At 45.7% G+C, this 7,137-nt stretch overlaps 1 pseudogene across 1 annotated transcript; it reads left to right on the forward strand.

Moving 5' to 3' along the window:
* The first annotated feature begins 457 nt into the window (after window positions 1–457).
* Window positions 458–4,938, forward strand: LOC308416157 (eukaryotic translation initiation factor 4E transporter-like; annotated as a pseudogene). The gene is made up of 3 exons: window positions 458–507; window positions 2,313–3,420; window positions 3,633–4,938. The product of its transcript is annotated as a eukaryotic translation initiation factor 4E transporter-like (transcript).
* Window positions 4,939–7,137: the final 2,199 nt, after the last annotated feature.

Raw genomic sequence — 7,137 nt, forward strand, 5'->3', positions numbered from 1 at the left:
TTTTATCTCATTTTCTTTGTAACTCTGGGCAAGAACCACAATTCCACATTAAAGATGGTAGTTAAGGGCAATCTGAGCTGGGCTTCGATGACGGGATTTTGCCATATCACAAAGAACTGGATCATTCAAAAAAACTGGGGTACTTGGATCTACACTGGAAGAGAAGGCAGACATCTTCAGTTTCAAAAGTTGAGAATCTTTAGGAGGCTTCTGAACTCATAGAGTGCCTACTCAAAATAAGGGGTCATCAAAGAACCAGTAATATTTCCACCACTGAGATTTCCTAGAAAATGCAAATTCTATCATCTCTGTGCAAGTTCAAACTGAGCTTCTGAAAATCAAGTTTATAGTGCTGAAAAGATTTCACCAATACTGGTGTTTGAAGTAAACTCCCCACTGTCCTTCTTATCATCGCTTAGATGGTTGAGAACCAAAAACACAGTAGGCAACTAGAACAATGTCCTTTTACTTGCTTGTTGACAAGTTCAACAGCTTGCTCTGGTTCAGGTAGAGATGGCATTCCACCTGTAGATGGGCAAAGATATGTGATTATATGAGATGCTAACGTTAATGGAACAGAGAAATGTTAAAGATGAATTAAAGAAGGGGTATTGTAGGAACTCCAATAACATACTCTGTAAAAATAAAGAATGCCTGCACTCAGAGGCACATTCCTATATTCTCCCATACCCTGGAGAATCTCCCTCCCTCACTTCCTCAGTTATCCCTCTTCCAACTGCTCACCTCCTTCCCACATGGCACAGATATCCACTGTGTCAAATAACATTTTCCCATGTTCATCACCTGGAAACAGATCTTCTCCCGGCTGGAATAGAAACAATGTGCTTGAGGGTCTGAATAAGAATGGGTGTGTCATAGAAATATCTCAAATTTGAACATTAAATATTCACTAAGGGGAGCACCATTCAGTGTATTTATATTTACAGAGTGATTTGCATATGAAATTATAAGGAATATTTTATGTGCTTGATTTAGTCTCTTGTATAAATGAAAAAAATATATAAAAGAAAAGCTTAGTAAAGGTCATACAACCAGCAGAAACAAAATCCAAACCCATATTAAAGGTTTTTGTCTTTCCACTTCAAAAGCCATTGAAGACTGTATGTTTGACTTTATAGGAATATGTAGTCATTGGAATTTATTAGCAGTTATTGATTGTTAAAAACAGTGACCCACCCCACCCCCCATTTATAATGTTAGTTTTTAGTTGGGGTTAAGGGAATGAACTTATATATTTAAGCACATTAACTCTGAAAATTTGTATTTTTCAATTTGAGACAACATAGAAATTAATCTTCAAAGCGAATCACACTCTTTAAAAACTGAATAAATATGCATTAGTTACCATAAAACAGTGTAAAGTTACAAGACCATATACACAAAGTGGTACATACTGACCTAAAAGACACAGAGAAGAAAACAGAGCAATTCAGGAAAAATGGCAAATAACTAGGCTAATCAGTAAGACGAGTGCACTCTAGTAGACTTAATTCCTGGATGGAGAGCTTCAGGTAAACTTCCAAATGTCCAGCACAAGTAGCCCTGGACAGCATTTCCCTGGGCAACGTCCTGTCAGTGTGAGATAGCAGACTCAAAGAATGGTAATTCTGTTATACCTGACCCAAGAAAAATGGTAAAATCCTAGACAATCACTTGTGCTGTTTTGTAAACAATTAAGAACTTTGTACAGAGCAGGTTACTGTGTCTAAGGGGAGCCAGCCTGTGTGGGGGGGGATTCGCCCCCCAAGCTCAAGCCAGGAACAGCCTGGAGCTGGTGCAGAGGCGGCCCCGCCCACTCATAGCAAGAGTGTGGCCAGATCGGGGCCTGGCCTGCCTGTGAGGACAGCGATCAGGTGGCAGATCAGGTGGCAGGGTGCGGGCAGGGGGCTGCAGAGGCAGGTGGCGCGCGGGCAGAGGGCAGACAGCAGACGCCAGCTCTAGGCAGCCTACCTGTGTACCTGCTCCCTGCTCCCTGAGGTCTGCCACCTCCATGAGTACTGTCCCTGCCTTTCTTCCAGAAGAGCCTGTAGTTCCAGATCTGGGTGAGGGGACCTGGGTTTCCCAGAGAAGGCCCGCACTTGCCCTCCCTCTCCATGGATGCCTTTCACATGGCCACAAGTGTGGCCTGCTGAGAGGTGCACTCTGGCCAGTTCCTCAGCCCCTTTCACGAGGATAAGGGGCAGTTGGTGCCATCCACTGACCAGTGACAGGCACTTTGTAGCAGCCTGAATTCCTAGACCCGCAGCCCAACCAGTCCTACCTCTACTCCGGGAAACTTAACCACCACCAAGGAGAAAGAGAAGTGGGGATGAAACAGAAAATAGAGATGCCTTCCTTGACCTGAAGAAACTGTCCTCCTCCAAAACCCCCCCCGCCCATCGCAATACAAAAGAGGGACTCTTGGATATAAAAGACCGTTCATCCTCCAAACAGAAGCTACCATGCCTCTGAAATATATGTTAGTGATGGTGTCTGGGACCCAGCTTCAGAGCAGAGCTCACCAGTGGGAAAGCCTGAAGAGCCAGAATCAGATCGACCTTCCCTTGTGAGAAGAAAAGCAGATCCACGAGAGAGAGTGAAAAAAGATGACTTAGATGTTGTTCTCAGCCCACAGAGACAAAGCTTTGCAGGTGGCTGCCATGTGACAACTGCTGTGTCTCCCAACACTCTGGCAGTCCACTGGAGAAAGACAGTGCTGAGCTCCGTCTCTTTGGTGGACGAAGGATTGGCAAGGATAATTTCTGCTACATCCTTTGAGAAGGATCAGCATCTTAGTGGTAAGGACCTGCGTGACTTGAGAGACCGAGACAAAGACAAGTGTTTCAGGAGGGAGTTTAGAGATAGTAAGCGTGTCTTTGGTGAGCACAGGAGAAACGATTCGTACACTGAGGAAGAACCAGAATGGTTTTCACCTGTCAGTCTGAAACCATAGAGCTGCCTGGCTTTGATGATAAGATTGTAGAGGAGGATCACAAAGGACAAAAAGAACAATGGACTGCCTCTCTGAAAAGAGGCATACTGGAGTGCAATGGAGGGGTGGCTGAAGAGGATGAAGTGGAAGTTCCAAGGGATGTAATCCTACCTGAGCAGTCCCCAGGAGAATTTGACTATAATAAATTCTTTAACCTTGATAAGGTGCCATGCATGGCTTCAATGATAGAAGATGTTCTGAGAGAAGAAACAGTCTCTGCCAGCCACTTCAGTAGGTGGTTCTCTAACCCAAGCTGGTCAGGGAGAAAATCCAGTAGCCTTGGACCCACACACCTTGAAGAACTTGAAAGGCTGGTAGCTTATGAGCAAGCCATTCTCCCTCCTGGACAGAAGTCGGAGACTTATTTTGCTCCTATGACATCAGAAGACCATGCTGAAAATAAAATAGACATTTTAGAAATGCTACAGAAGAACCGGAGAGATGGTTCAGTGGTTAAGAAGACTGACTGCTCCTCCAGAGGTTCTGAGTTCAATTCCCAGTAACTACATGGTGTCTCAAAACCATCTGTAATGGAATCCAATGCCTTCTTCTAGTGTCTGAAGACAGCTACAGTGTATTCATAGACATAAAATTAAATTTTTAAATTTTTAAAAAACATTTTAAAAAAGGAATGCTACAGAAAGCCAAAGTTGATTTAAAACCTCTTCTTTCTAGCCTTTCTGCAAATAAAGAAAAACTTAAAGAGTGCTCACGTTCAGGGGTTGTACTTTCAGTGGAAGAGGTAGAAGCTGGGTTGAAGGGCTTGAAGGTGGACCAGAAAATGAAGAATTCAACTCCCTTCATGGCAGAACATTTAGGAGACTCTGAGTGCTGTGACTAGCAATCAACAGCTGAAGAAAGATGGTGATACGACTGCATTCAACAAACTAGCAAAGGCAAGTGAGACTTTGCCTACCCAGCCCAAAGTCAGTTGGCCCCTGCAAGTTGCTTTGGAGGGGCTGGCTCTACCACCTGACCTTGCAGTACAGACAGCACCCTCCTACCAGCCTGGTTTTAGCAAACCCCAAGTGGACAGAACCAGAGTTGGGCTCAGAAACAGGCAACAGTGAATGTGAAAGTCACCAGCCCCCATGCACCGAGGAAATTCCTCTTCCCCAGCTCCTGCTGCCTCCATCATGAGCACGCTTTCTCCTTCCTTCACCCCTACATGTGATCCACAAGATGTATGAAAGCAGAGAGAAGAGCAAGGAGGAAATAGCACTGGGAACAGTCATCCCTGGTGATGGTAAAGAGGATACTCAGAAGGCCAACGAAGAGAACCTGCTGTCATCCAATCCCATACCCAATACTGATCAAGACTCTTCTATGACAAATCTTAAACTTTCCACATTACAGCGGTCTTCATGTTCCACTCTGCTGTCCCAGACCAACCGTTATAACAAAAAACAAGATTATCAACCTAAAGCAACTGGGCGGATAACACCTACCCTGGCATCCCCAATCCCAGGAACACCTTTTTTCCGCCCTACCCACCAAGTTCCCCTCGGCACTCAAGTTCCTCTTGTTCAACCTGTGCACCAGCTTTACCCGGGATTAGTCCAAAGGTTGAAAGCCCAAGTGGTATATCCACAGCATCTTCCAAGTTTTCTCCAAGCTGGTGTGCTTCCTCCTGGGATAGACTTCTTTACAGGGACTATCTGACCCACTCCTGGGTCAACCCTAGTACCCTTTGGTCTGCTGCTAGTCACCCTCTCTTAAAACCTGGGACCCCTCTGCATTTGGCAATATTGCAGCAGCAGCTACAGTACTCAGTTCTGCATCCTCCAGGATCTAGTTCCCAGGCAGCAGCTACCAACGTTCAGACTTCTCAGAATTTACCCAGCTGGTCGGGCCTGCCCCATATGCACGTCCAGCTAGACCATAGTACCGACCAAAGAAGCATCTTCCCTGTGGGCCTTGCCAAATGGTTTGGATATACATTATGACTGAAGGTTGTTAAATAATCGAATAGAGCCTACACAGTTCAAATACAAGATTGTCAGTCCTGAAAATTTTTCTTTTATAAAATGTGAGTGAAGTGTTGGTGTTTTCTAGAAGTGACACCTAAGGGTTCTGAGAAGATAAAATGTATAGACCCTATGTAAAGACCTGTGTATAAACTTTTGTACATAGAAATAGAAAAGCACACACAAGTATGGACAGAGCAGATATTGAGACACGCGGGAGACGGGGGGGGGGGGGGGGGGGGGGAGGGCGCGAACAAGTGCTCTGCATACAAAAGGGACAGGTAAGTAACAAAGGAAAAAGAGTGAGGAAAGCATTGCCTCGGGATACTAACACCCGAGAGCAGGGCTGAGAGCGCGGCAGGAGAACCGCGGTGCGGGTCCCTGAAGCCCCTGCAGTGATCTGCAAAAACTGAGAAGCAGAGGCTCGAACGCTCAGGGAAAGAATGGCCCAGAACCTGAGCTGGAGGAAGGACTGAGGTGCTAAGCCGGCGGCGGGACTCAGGGACAGGGCTGTGGGCACACAGGTCGGCGAAAGACGGAGTGCAGATGGCTGAGCCGGGATGGCCGTGCAGTGGTGGAAGGGGAACCCAGGTCACGAATTACTTAATTCAGGGAAATGGGGTACAAAAGGAAGCGCAGCAGAATGAGACCTCCAGGCTCAGCGCCATTTCCAAACCCGCCAGCCAAGGGGTCGCTCACCCTCCGCGCTGCCTTTAGACACCATTTCTGGGCCTCGCCGTAGCCACTCAGTGCCCTCAACGCGGCCGGAAGGAAAATGGGACAAGGTAGCCAGGCAGCAGGACTCCTAGCAGCACAGTGCAGCATCCCCTGCTTCCTCAGCAGGGGGACCAGCCTCCCGCCTCCAAGATGGCTTCGCCCCACTTCTTGCCTCCACGCCCCTCTAGCTCGCCCTGCCCCCATCCTACATGTGACCAGGCTCACTGCACAGGGGCTGCTATCTCAGAGAGCTAGGTGACCGCGGCCCCGCCCTCTTCCGGAGTTGGGGGTGGCATAGCCTTGGTGGCACATTGCTGGCTGGCAAAGGAGGCCTCTGTGGTATTCAATCTGAGACTCTATTATCTTTATTGTTGCAGGACTCAAACATGAAGCCAACTTCTGTCTCCCAAAGTTCAACACTTTCGTTCCTTCACGTTAGATATTTGAAAAGTTTGCAAACACTTAAACAATCTGTAATCTTTTCAAAACTAACTTTACAAACCTGAGGGTTCTTTCCCCAAGAAAGACAGGAGATATTCAAATAAAATCGCTCTCATCATCCCTCTTTCTCGCTCTCCTTCATGAATTCAACTTCGGTATTCCGTCCCTATAACTAGAAAGTTGCTTGTTTCTATTGACCCACAATTGAAAAGAGATCCAGCTTAATTTCAGGACTTACAGAAAGAGCTCCAAACTAGACCACCAGCAGGTCATGTCCTGAAATGCCACAGGGAAGACAACAAGAGAGAAAGAAAGAAACTGAAGATTTGGAGAAATGTTATTTTGAAAATTGTCTCTACGCCGCAGTTATTTCCACTAAGAAAAATGACAAAACCTTATATTTTAGACTAAAAAAATGCACATGTTCCAACACAGTTCACAAAATTCATTGTAACTTGATAATTAGTCATACATTCTGTCCACAACTCACGATACCACATCTTTTGTGCCATTGGACAAACACATTGACTTCTTGTGTTCAACATGCATTTAGTATGGTGAGAAGGTCAACAGCTGTAGGATAGGTTTAGAGCTACCATCTGAGGGAAACCTTTGGGGCACATAGCTGGAACATGGCAAGGAAATAATAATATGGGATGAATAATTAAGTTGGGGACACCAGAACAGCATGTGCACGGGCAGAGAATAGAGGTTGGGGAACACTCTAGGAACTGTGAAGCATGAAGCAGAGGGTGACATAGGCTGTAGGGACCAATATATCCAGACAGAGAAAGCTGGGGAGGCAAATGGAGAATGAGAGAATGAAGGTCCTGTAAAGTCTGTTTTATCTATGCTCCGGATGACAAATCAATGAAAGGGTTAAACAATAAAAGTAACTTTAGAAATTTACTTTGTCTGTAGTCATGAGAGATAATAAAATGTAGGAAAGGGACATTCTACAGGATAAGTTCAAAAATATCAAAGTTTAGAGCATCTGAAAGGCTAGATGAACTGCAGTCA

The sequence above is a fragment of the Micromys minutus genome, assembly GCF_963924665.1.
Source record: "Micromys minutus genome assembly, contig: SCAFFOLD_202, whole genome shotgun sequence".
Classification (NCBI taxonomy): domain Eukaryota; kingdom Metazoa; phylum Chordata; class Mammalia; order Rodentia; family Muridae; genus Micromys; species Micromys minutus.